Source organism: Mauremys mutica, chromosome 11, assembly GCF_020497125.1.
Source record: "Mauremys mutica isolate MM-2020 ecotype Southern chromosome 11, ASM2049712v1, whole genome shotgun sequence".
Classification (NCBI taxonomy): domain Eukaryota; kingdom Metazoa; phylum Chordata; order Testudines; family Geoemydidae; genus Mauremys; species Mauremys mutica.
In genome coordinates this window covers 31593680-31615063 of record NC_059082.1, presented here as the reverse complement: position 1 = coordinate 31615063, position 21384 = coordinate 31593680, and the positions used below count along the sequence as shown (strand labels likewise).

The 21384-nt window shown below is 42.8% G+C and overlaps 1 protein-coding gene across 4 annotated transcripts in view; it reads left to right on the top strand.

Moving 5' to 3' along the window:
• ICE2 (interactor of little elongation complex ELL subunit 2) overlaps positions 1–19819 on the top strand; it is a 79593-nt gene extending 59774 nt beyond the window's left edge. Inside the window, exons 16-18 of one of the 4 annotated variants that reach the window (XR_006572390.1) lie at positions 3647–3768; positions 14733–14843; positions 19619–19819. The gene's annotated coding sequence lies outside the window, so the exon portion shown is untranslated. Of the gene's footprint in view, positions 1–3646; positions 3769–6190; positions 6265–14732; positions 14848–19618 lie in introns of all 4 variants that reach the window. The other 3 variants (XR_006572392.1, XR_006572393.1, XR_006572391.1) reach the window with 3 other exon arrangements.
• The last annotated feature ends 1565 nt before the right edge of the window (positions 19820–21384 follow it).

Here is a 21384-nt window from a genome sequence, read left to right as displayed (position 1 = left end):
TGCTCCGGAAGTGGGTATTCACCCACGAAAGCTCATACTCCAATACTTCTGTTAGTCTATAAGGTGCCACAGGACTCTGTCGCTTTTTACAGATCCAGACTAACATGGCTACCCCTCTGATGCATCAAATATTTTGTAATTTATCAATATTGTTATATTTTATTTATATCTTTATTTACCTTCTGTTAACTTCCCAGACATTGCTTTGGTTGTTGCTTTTAGATGCAATATGTTAGCAAGGAGAAACATATTTGATAGTGGTTTCCTAAATAATGAATATTAGATTCTGATTCAAAATCATAAATCCATTTTGTGACCTCCCGTGGAGAAGTGTTTTGCTTATGAGTCGAGGGTGGGGATCCAAAGCATAATTTTCAGCATAAAAGTAAAAATGTTACTATAACAACTAAGGAATTTGAACTTTGGACACAGACCTGTTAACTTCATGCTGAGTTTGCCCTAGTATCTGGGTGTCTGAAAGGCTTAACCTTTCAAGTCTCATAATATATTGTGTGCAATCCCAGTTATTATGCAATTAAAATGGACAGGAATCTAAAGGTTAAATGAATTCCCATTATATCATTTGTATGTACTGTTGCATTTGAAATTTCAGATTCAGATAAAACTTTGACTCTACAAACTGTTTCTGATTAACTGGGTTGATTGTAGTTTGCCCTCTCTGATTAGGACAAATTAGGTGTTTGTGTTCCCTGGTTCTGTTCACACCCAGGCTTTTAGCAAGTTGCATTAAATGTGTGGAATGCCTCTTCCCCAAGATACAGATCTTTGAGAGGTCAATGGTAGTGGGTGAAATTTGGGATTAAACTAATGTATCAGTGTTTCAACTAATGGCACGACAAGCTTCCCACCAGGGAGGAAAGCTGCTGTCATGTTTGATTCTGGAGTTGCCAAAACTAATAATCTTGGAGGACTTCAGCATATAGGCAGAAGAGAGATTTGGTGCATTGGCGCAGGACAGTATGACTCTCGAGACAGCCTTGGGTAATGCATCTGTAGTCTTGGGCATTACTTATGCAGGTAGATTCACTTTTAAATCTATCTTGATTTGCACTGACATAAAGGCAATGTGAATGCCACCTTGATCACCCATAGTGACCTCGTTCAGGTCAGGGCTGCAAAAACCCTGTTTTGTAATTTTCCCTAGGAGTCCATTGGATCCTTTTGGAATCCCAACCCCAGCTGGATTATCTAGGAATTATTGTGAGGCAAATAATAATTCGAAAACTGTTTGAGGAGCAAAATCATCCTTCCTTTGGATAGCAGCATTGGCAGCCTGGTAGGGCAGTGGTTTTCAAGCTTTTCTTATTTGCAGACCCCTTAAAAAAAACTTCAAATGCAGGTGCAGACCTCTTTGGGTATCTTAGACATAGGTTGAAAACTACTGTTCTATGTTAATGACAACCTTTCGCAGACACCTTAGACACAGTCTGCAGACCCCCAGGCTGAAACCACTGTGTTAGGGCATTAATGCAGTCTACTGTCCACAACCATAAATGGTCTGGCCCTCAAGAATCCACAGTAAAGATTTCTATGGTTTATCAATGACCAGAGAAAGATGAAACAAGAAAGGAGGACAGTGAAAATCTAGAATGGATTCATTTCTTTAACAAAAATGTATTTTAAAATTCTCTGTCATGGCTGTGGTAAAGATTCAGCTCCATTTCCTCCACTATTGCATCAGTGAAGTTCTGTCCATTGGAACAACACTTTATCCTGTGTGCACAAAATTCATTGTTGATAAGGACTACACAATAGATTGCTCAGAAATAATGTAATTATTTCTCTAATTATAGGAAATTCTATACAAAAATAACTCAAGATTAGACCAGATTAATCAAAGTGCAAGCATAACAGGAACTGAAAGCCTAAGTGAGCTTTTGGCTTCAGCTCTAGTTTCTGATTTCAATTTAACGTTTTAGAGAAAGTGTTTAGGAGACTTTCTTAAGGAAAATAAGTGTTTGTAAAATAGATTTCAATCAACCCAAAACCGCACTGGTTATGGAGCTGTGTATTCAGCTACTGCTGTGGGCTGTGGGCTGATTTCATGGTAGTAACCAAACCATGGTAGGGAGGGAAGTTGAATGAAGAGAAGAGTTTGTTGATTCTATGAAGATAGTACCAACTCTTAAACATGTTCCAAATCCTAATCCAGAATAGAATGTTGTGAGAAGCAGTTTACTGGTTAGAGAAGAGATTTGCTAGTGAAGGAAAGTAAGTACTCCTGTGGCCTAAGTCTTGGTTTTTACTACTGACTTGCTTTATGAACATGAGCCACAACCTTTAAGGCCAAATTTTGAAAGGGTCTTACACACCTGCCACTTTGTGCCCAGAATAGATTATGGATATGTGAGAAAAAATTTAGATTACTCCAATTTGTGGATTCACATTTGGTTACTGCTCCCTGTCAGTGTAAATTCTTATAACAGCATTCATCACCTGGATATCTCCATCAGTTTGGCTTTCTCTCACTGGGCTTTGGATAACTTCAGTTGATTTTTCAGTGATCTGGCATCTGTTTAGTTCACGATTCATGGGTGGTAGACTTTTAACCAGCCCCTCACTATGGCAGATGGAAACAGTAAATCATCAATGTATCATTTCGCCTTGGCCACCTCAGGACTTCTTCTACCTTATAGGTCAGGGTAGGGAACCTATGGCACCGGTGCCGCCTTCAGCACACGAGCTGATTTTCAGTGGCACTCACACTGCCCAGGTCCTGGCCACCAATCCGGGGGCCTCTGCATTTTAATTTAATTTTAAATGACGCTGCTTAAACATTTTAAAAACCTTATTTACTTTACATACAACAAGAGTTCAGTTATATATTATAGACTTATAGAAAGAGACCTTCTAAAAACGTTAAAATGTATTCCTGGCACGCAAAACCTTAAATTAGAGTGAATAAATGAAGATTCGGCACACCACGTCTGAAAGGTTGCCGACCCCTGTTATAGGTCAAGGTCAGCTGGAGAAAAGTTCTCTGTCTTTTAAACAGAGACATGTAGTGAGCTATTTGGCCATTGATTAGCATGGGAAAGGTCATATGAATAGGTAAGATCTTCCTCTTCAGTTTTTTTTTTACAATAAAAGATTTTTTTCTCCTCCAACTCCTCCTCCTCCAATTTGTGAGGTTAGGTTTTCACATTGCGTAAGCACATAGGTTTTGTCATACTGGATCAGACCACTGACCTTTCAAATCTGGTAGATTCCCTTCACTAATGACTATTGCTTCGTGCTGCCAAACAAGATGAAAATACCCTGTATCATAGCTGGCCAGTTGTGCATTGCTTGGTGAGGGGTGGGCTATCAGTTTACATCTGGAAGCATATGATTTTATTAGTCCCCTTTCTTAGCATGCATAACCCTAATGGCTATTGTTCATAAAATGCAATTTCCCCTCTTCAACTCCTGCAGTAGCAAGCAATCTCAAACATTATCGCAGCATGTACCACATATTGGTGGAGAGACTTATGGACCTCCTCCTTTCCTATATATGATTGTCCGGGACTCCTCCCTTCCTCTTGGCAATTGCAAAATATCCCCATGGCAATGACAAATTGTTTATGTGCAAAAAAAAAAAAATTAGGAAAGTATTTAAATATTTTTCTACTGTCTTTTAATGCAGTTTAGCAGCTGGAAGCAAGGAGGAGAGCCAGCACCATATGACCAGAAAGCTCCCCAGAGATCACAGTTTGGGAACCTCCCACACAGTAAAGGCCACTGGTTAATGATGCACTGTTTGAAGAGGTATTTCCTTTTGTTCTCAATTTATTTGCCATCCAGTTGAAGTAACCCTTTGTTATCAAAAGAAGAAAACTGTCAGTTCAGCATATTTAATATTGTTCTCCACTTTAGTCTCCTCTAGCTTTTCTCCTATCTAAATGAATGTACCTTTTGCAGTCTCTCAGCCTCTGGAAGTCCCACTATATCTGTAACCCTCTAAAGCAGGGGTGGGCAAACTACGGCCCAGGGGTTGCATCTGGCCCTTCAGACATTTTAATTTGGCCCTTGAGCTCCTGCCGGGGAGCAGGGTCCGGGGCTTGTCCCACTCTGGCACTCCAGCTGAGTAGCGGGGGCTTGCCCTGCTCCACGCATGCCATGGCTCTGCATGACTCCTGGAAGTAGTGGTATGTCCCCGCTCCGGCTCCTATGCGTAGGGGCAGCCAGGGGGCTCCACGTGCTGCCCCATCTCAAGTGCTGCCCCACAGCTCCCATTGGCCAGAAACCACGGCCAATGGGAGCTGCAGGGGCGGCACCTGCAGACGGGGCAGCATTCAGAGCCACCTGGCTGCGCCTCCACATAGGAGCTGAAAGGGGGACATACCGCTGCTTCCAGGAGGTGCTTGAGGTAAGTGCCACCTAGAGCCTGCACCCCTGAGTCCACGCCCCTACCCCAGCCCTGATCCCCTTCCTACCCTCTGAACTCCTTGGTCCCAGCCCGGAGCACCCTCCTGCACCCCTAACCCCTCATCCCCAGCCCCACCCCAGAGCCCACACCCCCAGCCAGAGCCCTGACCCCCCCGGCCCCTGAACCCAACCGACTGCCCCAGCCCGGAGCCCTGTCCCACACCCTGAACTCCTCATTTCTGGCCCCACCCTAGAGCTTGCTCCCCCATCCAGAGCCCTCACCCCCTCCCGCACCCCAACCCCCTATTTTGTGAGCATTCATGGTCCGCCATACAATTTCCATACCCAGATGTGGCCCTCTGGCCAAAAAGTTTGCTCACCCCTGCTCTAAAGTGTCCCTTTGAGGAGTTGCTAAATTACCTATATCTTTTCTAAGCGATATTGAACACAGTATATCTCATAAGAACATGCTATTGCTAGCTATGTCCTCTTATTTCTTCTCGCTTAATGCCCACTAGCATAGTGTTTGCTACTGTTTTTAAACTGTTGCTAAAATGTATTTGTCTGACTGTCCACAATGATTCTCAATTTTTTTCCCCATGAAAGTTCAGAGCCACTAACCTGTACCAGAATTACTAGATTATTTTTGCAAATGTGGATTACTATATACTTAGCCAAGTTACATTTCAAATGTGGGGGCACAAAACAGACTTAAAGCCAGCATAAATGGTCAGCTAAGAATGTATTACCCTTGTACGACAGATCTTCCACTACTTGTAGCGCCCAGCATAGAGGTGGTCCATGGAGGAAACGGTTGACAGGAGTGCCTCAGTATTCCAGCAATTCCCAATTGTCAGATTGACCCTTGCAGGACCATTGCAGATGGGCATAATTTAGAGAAGCCATGAGTCTGTTTCTAAGTTGCAAATCAGCCACTAGTTGGCCCCAGAACAGGCAAGGCACCCCCTTCATGGATCCTGTGCCAAGCAAAGCTCATCTCAACTCCTGGATTGAGCCCTCTTGTGGTTTTTGTTTTGTTTAAACTAATGGAAACAATTTCATGTCATCAGCAAACTCCAACTCTGTCTTCCACACCATTTAAAAATAATTAAATGGGATTGGTCCTGGCCAAGCCCATGGGGCTACTCACTTTTAATCATTTTCCTCTCTAAGGAGCTGGTCAGTATACTAGTATAGGAAAAAGTGCCTTGAAGACTAAGTGGGAGTTTTGTATGAAGTATAATACTAGAGATAATTAAAAATAAAATTATATGAAGACCTTAACTCAAGAACTGTTCATATTTATGTGTGAGCATTGATTGATTTGTTTTTTATTAAAAAATATAGGGCGTTTTTAAAATTTAGATTGGTAGTAAAGCCTGTGAAATAGCATCACCAGAGGAAAGGGGGAGGGGCACATCTTTCACTACAGAATCTAACAACTTGTCCCTGGTTCCTCATATATAGTAAATTAGCTCACAATTAGAGCAGGGTGGAATTTGCTTGGCAAATAGTTTATTTGTTGAAAAATGCAATTTCGTTTGACCCAACGAAATCTGTTTGTAGATTGGTGTCTAGTAGACTGAATAGTTTCTACTGAACCAAAAAATCAAAATGTTGGTGTTGAAATGAACGAGTGGTGGTGGTGCCTTCTTTGTAACTGTTAGCCGAGTAGTTAAGGCGCTGTTCTTGTATGTGGGGGAGACAGCTTCAATTCATGTGGAGAAGGGCTTGGACTTGAGTCTCCCATGTTGCAGGAGGTTGCCCTTGTCACTGGGCTATGGGATATTCTGGAATGGGGCTTTCTCAATCTCTCTTGTAGGAGCTGTTCCACTTGGTGTAAATAATTAAATAGTAATTCTAGCCGGGACTTCAACTGGATGCTCTACATGCTAGGTGAGTACCCTAATCACCAGGCTACAGAGTTACTCTCACTCTTTTCCCTAGCCCAATGACTATTCATTGCCAATCATTGCCCATTCATAGTCAATCATTCATGAAATGTTTTGTTCGATCTGACTTGAAACATTTTATGCCTTCTCAATTTGCCAAAAAACTTGTGGGGGGAGGGAGGGAGAATTCTGGTTGACCTGAAGTGAAACTTTTTCCCAATTTTTTAGAATTGCTAGCAAACCAAAAAAAGCCATTATTCAGCCAACTCTCCTCACAACACCTTTTTGACAAATAGCCTGTTCTAGAGATGTACCTTTCAGTACTTAATATTGTCAGAACATAATGGAGGGAGGCTCCTTAATCTTCAGTTGAGTAATACTCTTCTTCATGGAAGTAAAAAGAATCAGTACACTAATTTTCTTTCCCAGGAATATGTCCAAATCAACCAGCCCCACTCCCTTGGATGATGGCATGGGTCCAGCTGCAGCTCTATAGATATATTCAAAAAGGCTATTTATTCCAGGAACCATATGATTAAATCTCAGTTTTAATAAAACTTGTGCCAGAGCATCAGCCTATATAGTCTCCCACATACGGGTGAGATTTTTCTGTAATGAGATGGTGTAATTAGCTGGAAGCATGATACAACCTGTCTAGGTCTCCAAATTGAAGTGTGCAGCTTTTATTTCTGCATTCCCTTAGGTGCTGCCATAGTAGTAGTAGTTGTGCAGAAAGGGGCTTAGGAAGGCTGTGGTAGTATCCCATACCCAGTATTATACTGATCTAAAATGTTGAAAAATCATCAGATTGGGGGAGGGAAAGAGGGGGAGTCTAGGTTCTTTTTCACCTTTTGAGTTCTGAGCATTTAGGGTCATGTTTTCAGGCTTTTCTCTACAACTATGAGGACTAGAATCTTCTTTAAAAATGAAAGTTGAGATTCTCACATAATCATAGGATTCCAGGAGTGTGGCTTTTAGAAATACACCAAATATCATGAGACTCTCCATAAAATTGTGGGAGTTGGCAATGCTACACACCTCCATGATGATGTAATCAATCCCTCTGCACCAACCAGTGTGCATTATGAGGATAATGCAATCAATGGAGTGTGCATAACTAAAAGTAGCAGGTGTGGGAGGAATAGTGGAATATTCCTCTGAAAAAGCAGTATCACAGATCATGGAAGTTTGGCCAAGTAAGCTGTCATTAATTGTTTCTTACATAGCTAATGCAACCCATTGAGGACTCTCAGGACTACAAGCACTAGTGAGAAACCAATGGCAGCATGGCAGTTTGACTCAGATGTGCTGCTGATGTTGGTGAGAAGGCCACAAAGTGAAGAGGCACCTCAGCTGTGCATGCCTCCCTGGCCTTCTACAATATCCCCATCCTGTGTTTTTAGTGGGATCATGCAGCATAACTAGTCCCCCTCTGCTATCCTGGATTTTCCCTAGTAAATTCTCCCCTTTGGCATATATTTACATGGACGGTAGAGAACACGGCCTTTTGAATTTAATGCAAATACTTAAGTGCAGCTGCTAATGACGATTGCTACCAAATTTCCTCTATGATCAATATTCCTAATGCAATTTACCAGAACCCATTTAAAACCATCAACAGGATAAGATGATGATAAATAAACACTTCAGAAATAAATGTAATGGCTGAAAATTAGTTTTAGAATAATTGTTCTAGCAGTGAAATAAATCACTTTCTATTTTATATATTTATGAATTCATGGCTCCTTTGTAGACTTGAAGGTTTGTTTATCTCATATCTTTGTGAACTACATAAACGCCATCCTAACCAGTGAACATGTCAGTACCTGCAGAGCTCTACCTACCAAACTTCTGAGCAAGTAGAGTTGTTCTTTCAAGGACAAAATATAGGAATGAATTGTGAAAATGTTTCCCACAGAGTCAAGTGGTTTTTCAACTAGCTCTGTCCATAATATGTGTTCTCAGATGGCGCCTGATGAGCTTTTACTGGAATGTAGTTTAGATAGCAGTTTGAATTCAAACATTAAAAAGAGCACCGAAAATAACCTCTACCACATCTCCTTGTGCACAAAGAATGCAGAATATCTCCATTGAGAATCACCTGACCATACAAACACCTATTTAATTCAGATTCTTTTATATATAATGTACCCAGTACCATGGGTGTGCATCGTATACAGGTCTATTCTGGTAGCTACACAAAAGGAACATGAATTACCTTAGTGTAAATCTGAGGCTTGCCATTGTACATGGTTACATGTGCATTGTGCCATAACCCCCCTATTGACCAAATATGAAGCATGTTCCTGAAGGAGAGCACACAATAAGTAAGCTAGCATGTCTGAGTGGTGTTGGTATGTACATGCTGGAGAAAGAGGAGCATCTGATTCTGCACTTCTTCCTGGCAGACCTAGAACCACTGCAGGAACCAGAATCCAAGGTTGGTAAATTTTGCAGTGATTCTCCCTACTCCCACTTCCTGGAAATATCCCCTCCTCCTTCTCTAGTGCTACATGCCTGAAACCAGCCTTCCCTCCACTCTTGACATGGTCCCAAGCAACACATTGCTGAAAATCAGTGATTGTATTGAAATCTCGATGAACTACTGTAAAGCATTTAGAGGAAGCTATAACAAAGATTGTTAATGAGCAGTCACTATGCCCCTGTGTCTCTGTATTTCTCAGCCAACAGTTTTGCAGGGATAGTCCCTGAGCCATGCAGACCAGAGAGAAAGGGAGGGAGGGAGTAGGGAGAAAGAAAGAAGCCAGTCAGTGATGAGCACTGTCACTTTGGCATGTTTCACAAGCACTGAGTGTGTGTCTGTGTGTAAACAAAGTTGGTCTGTCTCTCTTCACCAATTAAGATATAAACCCCGTGTCATGTCTCATATCATCTGTGAATCCAAAGAACAGATGTAAACCTGAAAGGTTCCCCTCCATGCCAACTCCACAGCCTGACAGGATAAAGAATGGTACAGTGTCCTTTGACTTGTAAGTATGTAATCACATCCCGATTGGTTTGACAGCTTGTATCTCTGTAGCCATCCCTTGGAACTGCTGGTCCCTTAACCCTATTTACCCACAAAAAGTATCCTCAAGTCTTTCTTTGGGACAGCTTCAGAGGAAAGATGACAGCTGTCACTCCATGTCCACCCTGTAGATCTGGTGTCACTTGCACCTCTCCCTGCCTCCCTTAAGAGGTCAGAAATCAGTTCCTTTTAGGAGCACCAGCCAGTCCCCCAGATTCAACAGTCAAAAACATTCCAGCTCAGATAAAAGCATGTCTTAGAGGTTTACAAAAGAGAAGACACTAATGAAATACACCTCTACCTCGATATAACGCTGTCCTTGGGAGCCAAAAAATCTTACCGCGTTATAGGTGAAACCGTGTTATATTGAACTTGCTTTGATCTGCCGGAGTGCACAATCCCGCCCCCCTGGAGCACTGCTTTACTGCATTATATCCAAAGTCTTGTTATATCAAGGTAGCGGTGTATGTTAAATATTACACACAGGCTATATAACCATGCAGTCATTCATGCCAACCCTGCACTTAGATTACAGACGATTTGTATGTTTATCTGGCAGAAATCTCTTGGGCTAGATCTCAAAACTGCACCTCCGCTCCAAGAGTGCAGGTCTCACTCTGTTTGACAGAAATGTTGCTAACGACTACTACAGTGGTTTGACACCCTCCTTCGTTGAATATCCTGTCTTCTTAGACACCAAGTTAGCTATACCTTGCTTCAGCTTTGATCTTGCTTGCAACCCCCCCAACGCTGGCCCTGCCTTTTATATGCAGAAAAACGTTGTGGCACAGGTGGGCTTTGGAGTTTTTATAGCATGTGGGGGGGGGGTCAGAAAGAGAGGTTGAGAATCCCTGACCTAGGTATCAGAGATAGTAAATAGGAAATGGAGATTTGTGGCAAGTGTTTTAGGCCTGTCTGATTGTATGTAGTCTGGTTTAGTGATATATTTGTTAATTACTTTGTCACCTATTGATGATGAAACTGGGGGGGTTATAGTTTCAAAAGGGCCTAAGGCAGTTACACTCTCAACTCCCATTGTGTTTTGGTGAGAGTTGGGCACCAAACTCTGTTAGGCTCTTTTGGAAAGACATTATAAATATCTAATGTCTACTCTGCCATCTAAGGGCCTGTCTACACTTGCAGGGCTGCAGTGGCACCACTGTAGCACTTAGTGAAGACGCTACCTATGCCAACGGGAGAGCTTCTCCCATCGCCATAGATACTCCACCTTCCCAAGAGACGGTAGCTATGTTGATGGGAGAAGCCCTCCTGTTGACATAACCCCTGGTGCAGACTGTCCTAAGTTGGTATTGCGTTGCTGAGGGGATGTGGATTTTCTACATCCCTGAGCGACAGTTATACTGACATCACTTATTCAACTACTCTACTATCAGGGGATATTGGTTAACATGGCATTTCTCACCACTCAAAAAAGGACTGAAAGGGGCCAAGTTTCAGCTTGCTCTGGAACCATAATAGTTGGATAAAACAACTTTTAAAGTAGCAATATACAAAACCAGCAATGAAATGAAGGGGTTTGAATCCATATGGAACCTGATTTTGGAAGATGCCAAGGGAAAATGACTTCTAAAATTTCTATTGAGGGAGGAAAAAGTGTAGAAAATATGAGACGTGAGAGTGTAATGACCTTTTTTGATAAAGGGCATGGAAGACACTTAGTGGGATAATGTACTCTTTGAATTTGTTAAACAAGTGTATTCAAATCAGATTTTAATTTAAGTAGTTACCCCTTTGGTGACAGTGTTTGCTAAAGGAATATTTATTTGTCCAATTGTTAATTTTCAGCTCTTTGGGACAAGGACCATCTTTCTGTTCCATGTGGTCCACAATTTGGACTCCTAGGCATGACCACAATATGAATAAAAAACCTGAGCATCACTTTTATTCAGTTTTGGTAGACCACAGAACAGGAAAAGGGTATACATGGTGTAGGTGGTGAGATGCATATGTTTTGTCTAATGTGGCACTTATACCTTTGAAAATATGTGGATTTCCTTGTGTATATAAAAACATGTGGGGAAAAAAAGTGGGACAAGTTGATTATATTTGTTTCAACCTCTTCAGTAATATATTGGGAAAGTAAAAGCAACAAAGTCCTTCTGTAATTTAGTTTTTTTGGCGGGGTGTGCACATGCCTGTTTGCGTATGTGAGAGAGATCATAGAAAAAGTTCAACAATCTTTGTATCTGAAGAGTTTCAACAGAATGTATTTTATCAACATCAGTTTAGGCTCTGGTTATCACTGCATTGCCTCAACAATGCTTGATTTGCAATTACTTTTCTTGAGTGATATCCTCTAGATCTTGAAACCAAAAAGAAACCTATCTCTTTGTCTGAAAAGCAAAGTGAAAAAATGTTACACCAAAGAGGTTTGCTTGTTGTAATACTATAGTGTTGCTTGTCGGTGTTGATCTTTTAATCTCTGTGCTGTATGTGTGTGTGTGTGTGTGTGTGTGTGTATGTGTGTGTGCATGATTTGTTTTTGTTTGGTTTTGTTTTTTGAAGGGGCATGTTAGAGGTAATCTGTCAATCTTAAGTATTGATACAGGACAGTTGCTACAGTATATAGGTACTGATATATAGTTGTTTCATGCATTTCACTGGGAAAGAATGTCTTGTCTAAGTATTGTTTAAAATGAGTTTGAACCTGATACTTAACTACATTCCTTGACCATGACAAGACCATTGCTCCAAATCAGTAGGTGTTACAACCTTCCCACCCTTTGGCAGGAACCTGCTGTTTATCCAAACTATAAAATTGGCTATACTGTGAATCACTGAAATGGAAGAGTAGGTTGCAGGTAGGGTGACCAGATGTCCCGATTTTATAGGGACAGTCCCGATTTTGGGGGCTTTTTCTTATATAGGCACCTATTACTCCCCACCCCGTCCCAATTTTTCACACTTGCTATCTGGCCACCCTACTTGCAGGTAAGCAGTAGTACAAAAACAGAGCTGATTTTCTGAGACAACTTTTTAAGGAGAAAATCTCTTAAAAGTTTTCTGAAGCTTCCATCTTCTAGTGTTGCTCCTAAACCATTCCCCAGGAACAGCAAGTTGTGGAGTAGCTATACGTGCTGTTTCCACCACAATTGCTGGTGCTGCCAAAGGCCTGGTTTGCACTAGGAACATTTTTTTTCCTAATTTCCCACTGTTGCTACCACTGGTGTCAGCAACCCAGGGGAACGCTAGTGGAGCCAGCCAGCTGGCTGCTGCCAACATTTTAAGTACTCTGTCATTTAATCCTGCTAACAGCCTAATTGTGATGGTGCTTAAAACACAGGAAGAAGCAGTAGTCCATCTACGCTAGGGGCTTGTGTATATGAACACTTCGTTTGCGACAAGCTGGGGTGTAAATCTACCTTGCACTAACCTGCACTAGACATGTCTGTGTGGGCCCTGCAGCCGCACAGAAAAAGTTCCCTAATTGGCTTTGATCTGTCCCATTTTGAAACTCGAGTAGTTTCAAGTGCAGTTAAGAAACTTTTACTGTGTGGCAGCACAGTAAAATGCCTAGCAGTGATAATACTAGAGCTGAATCAGTCTCAGCAATGGTGAAAGATTTTTGAAAAAATGTCCTTTTTGTCTTTGGGACACAAGTCAGTAAAAATATTCAGATTCAGGCAGAATAACTAGTCTCTGCATTCCAATGACACGCTGAGGCTGCTTAGTGGATTTTCCCCCTTTCAGTGTCTGATTTTCTTTTTATACTTAAAGTGGTGTAATGGACTGGACCAGCCCCCTGAAGGCAGCCAGATATTTTGCTTTAGAAGAGAGTGTCAGGAAATCCTCCTGTATTCAGGAAGTTAATTGAAACATGGTTACACACAATAGGAATGCTTGTTTGTGTATCCTGTGACTGTTTCATTCATTCTGTGTAGACAGTTAGTTCATTCACACTATCAGTTCTTGGTATTTATCAAGTGTGTTTTTATTTCTGTCTGCATGTGTATGTAGGTAACCTCTAACCTCTGTAGCACTAGACTAGTAGGTCCATGTTACATAATGAAAGACCAAATAGCTGGGCATTGGTGTTTCAATTTAGAAATCAACTGAACTCAGTTCAGTGTGCTCAGAAAACTCTAAAGCTTGTCTTTAAATATTTGTAATAAATGAAGGGCAGTAACATAGGTAGCAAATTGTAGTGTGGTACCTGCCCTATTTGGTTGGGGTTCATTCATAGTGTATATCCTACACTGCATGTGTAAACACAGTGCTAATCCCACACTGTGTGTCTGTTAGCACTGGACAATCAGCCCAGTAGGATTTAGCCATAATGAGTGAAGCCTGACCAGGAATGGCGACTTTAGCAATGCAAGGTGAACAAAGTTGCCTTGAAACATCTTTACTTTATTAGCCGGTGTCTATATTTAATAGAGCTTTTTCCTCATTGAAACTGCACCTGTAATTATAATCCTACCATGCATGTTTCTTTGGCACCATTGGCAGGTGTTCCTAGGAAGTGGGCAGAGCACTCCCTTCCCTTAAATCAGATCCCACTCCCCCTAGACATTACTCTGTATCTGGAAGGACCTTTCCGGGGGGAAAAGAGCCAAACATTTACACCTGGATTGTGAACTCAAAGGACGGGGAGCATGGGGGAATTTCCAGTGATGATAGACAAGAGAGGGAGTAGAAAGGCTTTGGGAAGAAAGATGAAGTTCAGCTGAGTTCCACTTGGTGGGATATCCAGGAAAATCTGTCACAAGATACAATCAGAAGGATGACAATGAACAGAACAGAGAAGTATAACTGCAAGTAGTCACCACAGAGGAGGTAGCAGAAGACATGCCCAGGGATAAGGGTGCACTGGGAGATAAGGAGAAAGCTAAGAACACACCAGCAGAGACTGGGAGGGAGGAGGAAGAGGTCTTTTACTAACTACCAAAAATGTTGGCGCCCAAGATCCAAAGAAGTGTTTGTAAAGCGCTTTGAGATCCTCCAGCGAGAGTCACTAAATAGATACAGAATGTGAGTTCTGTATCTCATCAATGTTTGAGAAGCTGTATCTCAGACAACATCTGGCCAAAGTGGGTGGACTTAACTAAGGAAAATTGGTCCTAATGTATCATACAAAACAGGTGAATCTTGAAGCAATTTGTTGGGTGTAATTTATTCCATTGCCTGGATGGAATAAGTTACGCCTTTGATCACCTTCACTTCTGGAGAACTCTCAGGCTCCATGAGTTAACACACTTTGCAACAAAAGGCAAGTGCACATCCTATCACTGAGCAATATCAGGTGGATCTGTAGTGCTGCCGTAAAGGTCAAAGGCAGCACAGCAGGCCAAGAGCCATGGTATGGATGAACAGGGTAGAGTGCTGATCAGCCAAGACCTGTGACAAATGGCTCTTTTCTTGTGCACCTCTACTTTTCAGCGGACTTGCCAGCCACCAGCTGACTATTTCATTTCTCTCATTAGGTTCGTCAGCCAGAGGGGGGCAGATGGCAGTGCAAAGCTGGCCAGTGGCCATGGAACTGTGCAGTGCTTTAATTTCATACAGCATGCACTCCCTTCATCGGTAGCTGTGGTGTAAGTGTGTGTCTAGGATAGTTTACATAGGTGTTGTGGAAATATAAAATGTAGTATTGTTAGAAGTGTTTCTGATGTACTGGATTATCTTTAACCTCAACCCGTTAGGAAAACAAAGCAAAACCACAACGCTGAATTCAAATAACAGCTAGAGTCAAATTTCAGAACAATGAAGTTCTGCTACAACATGATTTTATTTGTTTGAAGAGTTACATTAGACAATCCCAAAAGGCAACCTCTAGACACTCTCAAGTTGCAGGAGCTTGAGAGATTCAGCTATTATTATTTATCACTTCATAGATTTCGAGGCCAAAAGTGACCATTGTGATCATGTAGTCTGATTTATAACACAGACCATAGAATTTCCCAAAAATAATTCCTTTTGAATTAGTTTTTTTATCTTAATTTAAAAATTGCTTCTGATGGAGAATCCATCACGATTCTTGTTCCTGCGATTAATTGCTCTCACTTTGACAAATGATGTCTTATTTCCCATCTGAATTTTTTGAGTTTCAACTTCAGCCATTGGATCGTGAAGCCCCAACTGATATTCAGTCCCTGTTGTGCTAGGTGCTGTACAAACATATAGTAAGAGGCAGTCTCTGAAGAATTTACAGTCTAAATAGAAAAGACAGACAAAAAGTGGGAGGGGGAGAGAGGCACCGAGAGATGAAGTGACTTGCCTAAGGTCACATAGCAAATCAGTAGCAGAGACAGAAACAGCCCCAAAGTCTCCTAAGTCCCAGTCCAGTGTCCTGTCCACTAGAGGACACTGCCGCCCATGTGCGCAGATATAACTGGAGTTCTATTTCTATGATACAAACCTAACTCCACCTGCAATTTATTTCTTACTATAATGATGAATTCCTTAAAATATACAAATGAGAGTATGTGAGATCTATCTTACAGACAAGATCTTTCCCAGGGATAATTATAGCCCTTTAAAAGGGAGCATTTTAAGTAAATTGAATTCTGAGCAGAGCATGACTTGTGCACAGAAAAGAACTCATCCCATTGATTAGCTTGTTCGGTGGAGCACCTATCACGATGTCTGGCTCTGCTGTATTGAGTCAGATAAAAGATGGCTTTGATGTACAATGTACTATCCAAACATGCAGCAGAGTTACAATTCTATAAGACTTCTAGTGTGTAAATCATTGCAGACCTCACTACTGAAAATCCTGCATTCTGACAGAAGAGGTTAACACTTTACATGTTCACAGAGAATGATTAATATCTACTGAAGCAGGATCCTTCAGAGAAGGTCTGTTCTTTCATAGTGGTCGTGTATGTATGTTTACTATCCTGAGAACCTGAGTTGCTATTTATATTTAACTTCATGTGTAGCCTGTGGTCAATTTAAGAGAGTGGCAAATTTGTATTTTTCTCTGGGTCTAAAGGCTGGTCTTTCCCCTGGGTTATACATCAGTTTGGCTTGAACTCCTCTGTTCGTTTGCTAAGCAGATTTCCCTCAAACATCATTCTAAGGGGACAGCTTCACTTGCTCTTAAAGATGTGAATATGATAGGCTCAATTTGTGTCTTCTTAGTTCTGCAAACTGAACAGAAACACCCAGGGTGGAAAAAAGCAGAGGCCAACTTGACCACAGTGGGTAGGGTGGGGTGACTTATTACATACAGCATTGGCCACAGCTAAACCAGAGCTGTGACAAAGGCCCTAATCCGTGTGTGTAAATAAGTTTGTGTTTGGGGAGAGGGAGAGAGGAGAATAAATATCTGGAATATACAAACCGGGGGGAGGGGGTGATGAAGATTAGAAAAAAAACATATGTTGCAAGGGAGACAAAGACAGTTGGGACAGAGGAGAAAAGTGCCAAGAAGTAAAGGTTAATAGGTTAAGTTTAAAAAGATAGGGGCTTCTGATAATGTGATCAAGAACAGGTGAAGAAATAGAAAAAGGAAACACTAAAGGTATTTCTGTGAGGGAAGAAGTAGTTAAGTGAGAGCTGGCAGTGGATCAAAGCAGAAGTCAAATAGTAATATCAAGCAAATTAAAACAATAGGAGAGTTGGGAAGGTTGGAGGTGAAGAGAGGACTGAGTGAGGTCTGTGGTGACAGGGTAAACAGACAATAAGGACACCCACTGAACAGTGCAGGAAGAGCTGAACTTGGGGCAACCGAAAGAAGAGGGAGAATCAGAAACTAGCACAAAATACATCTGTTTTTCCATCTTCAGGGCTCTGGCGAGCCCGAGAGCAGAAAGTACTCTCTGTTTGATTTCTGTATGGGCATCCAGGAAGCTGAACTGCACAAGTGGAGAGATCATTGTTTGCAGTCATGGTGGTTGTGGTGAAACAGGACTCAAAATTTGACCTGAAGTGTTGCCTTTTATTAAAGAAATCATGAAACTAAACAACATGAAAACTAAAACCACCTCCTTTCCCGACCCTCATAGACCATGCCTGGCATCGGGGAAGGTGCACGGCTTTCAGCAAAGCTCCAGGAGGCAATCTGTCTTGGGGAGTTGCCTCGCAGCCTGCCTAAGTTCCTGGGAATCACTGCCACAGTACCACCTTCTAGGCTTCGGGTAAAACGTTCAAAAGCACCGTAAGAGAGTTAAGCTCCTAAATCCTATTTTTGAAAGTCACATAGGCACTTAGCCTAACTCTCATTGAACAAATGTTACCATTCGTTTGGCTGCTTGTGGTAGTCTGTCTTGATCCCACAAACTGGCTATTCCTTCTGCACTTCGATCACCTCACTTGAGCCAGTGCATGTTTTAAGCTAACAATCTCTGCAGCATCAGTGTTCAGGACCCTTTCATATCAATTTTTTGGTGAACCTACACCAATTTACACCAGCTGCAGGTCTGGCAATACGTTTAATATAATATTCAATTCTGTATTATTCTAATTACATAGCTGCTTTCTTCTGCTTTCGTTGCTGCATCTCACATTTGGGCTCTCTCCAGCATTTCCTGAGTTTCATTTACTTTGGTCTCATAGAGGAATCTTGGAGACTGTTTTAAACTGAAGACTTTATAGAAGCTCTTTTACTGAAGTAATGTGATTGTTTTTACATTAGTTACACATCCATGATTTGATCTCAGAAACAATCACATGCTGATTTACATTCTGGAAAGGGAATTAGCAAAGGATCTCTTCAAAATGTTTTTATGATGTAGTTAATCTGGATGTCCTAGATAACAATTCACTTCTTCAGAAGAAGGTTTCTTTTGGAAACTGGCTCATATAGAGATCCTAATACTTGCGATGGGTAATAAGACACTCTGCACTTGCCTTATTTGAGATTTTTAAGAGTATTGAGCCATTGAAAGGGGGACAGGATTCTAGAGAGTAGGGGTTAATAATGTAATTGGCAACAACCTGCAATAAAAGATGAAGATAAGTGGTCCTTCAGTTACAGGAATAAATTTGGCCCTCCTGGCCAATAACTTCATTGATGGCTCAGCAATCTCTCCCTCTTCTGGTATCTTTGGGAGTGATTGAAAATAGATAAGGGAGAGAGATTATCCTGAGGGAGCCTGAATCCATTTATAGGCAGGTTGGCTAGCTTCTGCATAGATGCTTAACCCTGTTAAACCTCCTAATATGTATTGCAATATAAAATTGCTATTATTCTAAGGACTTGTGGTGTATGTTTGATCTATAAATTATTTTACCAAACCGTCAGTGAATTTTCTAAAGTCAGATTTACACTACAGAGTTTGGTCAATGTAAGGCAGCTTATGTCGACCTAACTCTAAGGGCTGGTCCACACTAAGAATCGGGGTCGAACTAGGGTACGCAAATTCAGCTACGTGAATAGCGTAGCTGAATTCGAAGTACCCTAGTTCGAACTACTCACCCGTCCAGACGCCGCGGAATCGAAGTCCGCAGCTCCAAGGTCGACTCCGCCACCGCCTTTTGCAGTGGTGGAGTACCGGAGTTCGAACTATCGCTTCCGGAGTTCGAACTATCGCGTCCAGATTAGACTTGATAGTTCGAACTCCGAGAAGTCGAACTCACCGCGTCGACCCGGCTCGTAAGTGTAGACCTACCCTAAGTGTAGTCTACACTACAGCATTGTTCCCACCAATGTAAATCCCCCACTGCATTGAACTAATAACTCCATCTCCACGAGAGGCGTAGTGCTTAGGTCAATGTGGTTAGGATTACTAACATCGTCTGTCAGCTCCATGCAGATCTCACACTTGTGAGCCCCTCTGCCAGGCGCTGCTAGTCCAGGCTGTCAGCTTCCCGCACTGCCCCACTTAAGTGGGTGCAAGCGCTCCTGGTGAGGACACGCACCATTGGCAGGAGGATAGCGTGGACATGAAAAAACGCAGTAACTATTGCAGTGGTATGTCGACCTAGCATAGGTTGACTTCATTGCATAGTATAGACAAGGTCTAAGCACCTGGGGAAGTTACCTGTATAGCTAAATATTCAGTATTGGGTGCTGATAAAACTGGCACAGAGAAGTTCTTTGAGTGCTTGCTCATGTGCATTCCACAGTAGGTGTGCGTGCAGTACCCATAGGGGGAGCGCTGCTGCGGCCCCTGGAGTGGCATCTCTATAGCGCGCTATAAGGGGAGCTGCGCGCTCCCCCCACCCTCAGTTCCTTCTTGCCGCCAGTGAGGGTGCATCGGAACTACTTGCTTCAGCTTCACTTTGCTGCAGCTCGTCCCAGAACTCGTCATTCATTGTTAGTGATACCTGTATTCGTTAGTTCAACAAGTTTCAGTTCAGTTAGTTAGCGTTTGGGCTGGGGCATGCCCTATGCCCCAGGGTTTAAATCGTGTGACTCTTGCAGGCGTTCGATGCCCAGAAGCGACCTGCATGCCAACTGTCTCCGCTGTTTGGGTGAATCCCACATTAGTGACCGCTGTAAGATCTGCAGGTCCTTTAAACCTAGAACTAAAAAGGAAAGAGACATTAGACTTTGGGCCCTTCTCATGGAGTCGGCACTGGCCCCAACCCGACATGAGCAACACCTCTCGAAGAATGCCAGTTCCAGAACAGGTAACTGTCCTTTACAAAAGCATAGTTCTAATAATGCTTAGTGATTCAATATCATTCCTCTGGCAACTGCCTTGCTGAAGCTTAAGCTAATAAATGTATGACTCTAATATAAGTTTATTATAAAATTTATATAACATTAGTAACAAAATCCTATGCCATTTCACACTCCTTTCCTTCCTTGTCTGCCAAATGACCTCTGTCTCAATGCCTCTTTAAAATACAGTTCTGCAAAGTCTTTTTAGTGTGAATGCACCAAACTTTAACTGGATGATTGTAAGCCTATGTCTACACTATGGACCTTACAGCGGCACTGCTGTAAGGTCTGCTGTGGTGTTGCTCTATGCTGGTGGAAAAGAGCTCTCCTAACGGTATAATTAAACCACTCCAATGAGTGGTGGTAGCAATGTGGTTGGGAGATGCTCTCCCACCAACATAGCGCTGCCCACATTGGCGCTTTTGTTGAAGAAACTTTTGTGGATCAGGGGTGTGGTTTTTTTTCACACTTGTGACCTACAGACGTTTTATCCACAAAAGTGCTAGTGTAGACATGGCCTAAAAGATTTTGAGAATGGAACTTAATCACTTGCATAATGGGCCTCATCATGCTGTTACCTAGCAGCTCTGTGTTCTTGGGGAACCAGGGTGCAGTACCCACCAGGTCCTCTCAGATGTGCTCTGTTAGTGTGTGTTTGTCTGATTCTGGGGCTGGAAGAACCCAGCCCTGGGGAACTTAGGTTCTGCAGGATAGCTCCACGGAGAGGAAACCTGCAGCAGGGAGAAGTAGAGCGCTGTATGAGAACACAAGTGCCACAAGCAGCACATTGATAGAAGTACAGACCTCCCCCCCAAGAGTAACCCTAATAAATGAGTGTACCCCAAAGTAACAGGCAAAGCTGGTAACAATGCAGTAAGTGTTACTCCTGTAGCTAAATCATCTGTTAGCAACTTCATGCCCTAGAGCACTGGCATGGGACTATTGGGACCTGGGTTCTAGTCCCAGCTGAGCTGGGATCTTGGGCAAGTCAGCGCCAACTTGTGCCTCTGTTTCCTCATATGTAAAATGGGTACGCCTAGCCTGACTTCCTTTATAAAGTACTTTGTAAGCTATGGATGCAAAGCGCTCTCTAAGAGCTGGGTATTCTAAAGAATAGCCTGGTCACCCTGTGAACTCCTTGAGGGTGGAGGGAGACTGTCTCCCTCTCTGTGCTTCACACAGCAGGCACCAGCTGAGGGTACTGGGTGCGTGGTTAAGCTCTAGGGGTGACGCTGCCCGAGTGCCCTGACTTGCTTTGGAGACGCGCCTCCCCGGGAGAGGCTGCAGTGCGCTCGGAGAGACGGGAGGCTGTGCAGCCTGGACACTAGCGATATTTAGCTCAGGGACCAAGCGCGCCGATTGCCCGTAACTCCTCTGCAGCCCACCCCAGACAGCGGGCCGGGGCAGTCGGGGTGGAGGCGAGGGCTCGATGCTGTGTAATGCCCACCCCGTCTGCGGGCAGCTCCCCCCCCGCCCCGCCCCCCCCCCCGCCCCGCCGGAGGTTGCTAAACCCGCTGTGCCCA